The following is a 2,089-nucleotide window of genomic DNA, read 5'->3' as shown; positions in this document are numbered from 1 at the left end:
GGGTTTAAGCTACCTACTCGACGAGTCAAGAGCCCTCGACTCTATGAGTAGATCGGCCAGAGTGAAACCCTAATTTCGGGGTTTTGCACCATATTTAAGCTCCTTAACCCCCACCCCTTGGCCTCATTTCCAGCCTCCCTGTCCCAAACCCTAATCCACGAAACCCTATAGTGTTATTTGAGAGTATGAGCCATTTTTAGTGATCTTTGTGTACTTTTGAAGCTTGTGGAAGAAGAAGAAGATAGAGGGATCAAGAAAGGAAGAGTAGATCCAAAAGATACACGCCATTTACTACATTTTCTGGTAATCAAGTTTCTATCTTGGCTATTAGCTCATTAGATCTCTTTATGTCCATATTTATGAGGGTTTTTGATCCAAGATTTATAGCTTTTGGAGAATGATTAATCCAAGTAGGTATTCTTCCAGATCTAGGACCTAGAGGGGTTGAAATGACATAAAGGTGAAAACTTTATGCCATTGGATCCCCCATGCAAGCCTTAGAATGTCATATTTTCCTTTTCAGCCCCAAAAGGCCATTCATGTGGAAAAGGTGGGAACTTTACGCGTCCATTTTGTGTTAAGAGTGTTGATATGAGGTTGTAAGCTTTATTTGGGTGTAAGGATGGCATAAGGACCAAGTTCTAGGCCCCAAAGAATTAGTTTTTGAGCTAAACCCTTTAAGAGGAGGTACTAATGGGTAAAGTTAGAATGTTTACACTTAAAAGGGCATTGTAAGGGTTTTCTAAAGTGTAAAGCTTAGATCTGAAGTATAGGGGCTTGATCCATTAAGATAGCCAAAATAGACAGGGGAAATCGGCGAGTCCAGAAAAGGACTCGACGAGTTGAGTCGGGTTGTCCCGATTCTATGCCAGGTAGAACTCGATGAGTCTGTGAAGGGATTCGACGAGTTGACTCGGTTGATCACGATTCTGAGTAGTATAGGAACTCGTCGAGTTAGGAGGTAACTCGACGAGTTGAGTCGACTAGGAGTTGACGTTGGATTTGACTTTGACCAGTACGTTGACTTTGACCTAGGTAAAATGTTCATTTTACCCTATGAAAGATTATCATATTTTGATTCAGTGTTATTGCGAAATTGATAGTCGGGGAGTCGTTAGAGCAGTCGTAAGAGATTCCTCACACAAGATTTTACAGCTAGCATACGAGATGAGTTTCTCCAGTAGGAATGGTTCTAAGGCACCAAGGTCGGCCCATTTAGTTAGTAGTCGTTCCGGACTACGGTCCAATGTCGGGCAGGGCCCGATGTAGGTTTATATGCTTTTCTGGATTTCGATTCGATACCGGAGCAGTCCCAAGGAATGCTTGTATGCTTGATGTCTTTGTGATTCTTTCATGTGTTTGTGCTTGTATGTTTCCGGACTTCGGTCCAATGTCGGGGCAGTACCGAGGAATGTTAATATGTTTCCGTACTACAGTCTGATACCAGGCGGGGACCGAGGAATGTTTAAATGTTAATGATATATGCTTAGGTTATGTGTATTATTTGATTGTATTCACATGTATATTGAGATGTGATCGATGCCGGAGGAGGCCCGATGTCGGTCGGGGCCTGATGCCGAATAGGGTTCGATGTCGGGCGGGGCCCGATGCCGAGCCTGACTCGATGTAGCAGGGGCGAGGCCTAAGATATGTTTATGTGATATTTGTATGGTATATGGTAGTTGGGGAGACTCACTAAGCTTCATGCTTATAGTTTTCTGTTTTGGTTTTAGGTACTTCCACTAGCAAGGGCAAGAGCTCGGGATGACTGCATGACACACACCACAACTTTTAGCCTGGGAGGAGTCACTCTGATATTTGACATGTGATTTTGATGCATTGATAGATGATATGATATTTTTGAGATACACGATTTATGGCATTTTGATACTTGTGGTTTTGTTATCATGATGTTTGAAAAATATGGTTTTCTTAAATGATTTAAAACGAAATTTTTGGATCGTATTTTTGGGATGTTTCAAGTTGATATCAGAGCCTTGGTTTGAGAGATTCGGTTACACTTTCGGTTATTTCTGAACTCAAACTAAAGAATTGGTATAAAAATTTTCAAAAGGAAAACCTTTTTTTT

This window comes from Lactuca sativa, chromosome 1 (assembly GCF_002870075.4).
Source record: "Lactuca sativa cultivar Salinas chromosome 1, Lsat_Salinas_v11, whole genome shotgun sequence".
Taxonomy (NCBI): Eukaryota; Viridiplantae; Streptophyta; class Magnoliopsida; order Asterales; family Asteraceae; genus Lactuca; species Lactuca sativa.
Note: the sequence above shows the minus strand (reverse complement) of the source record.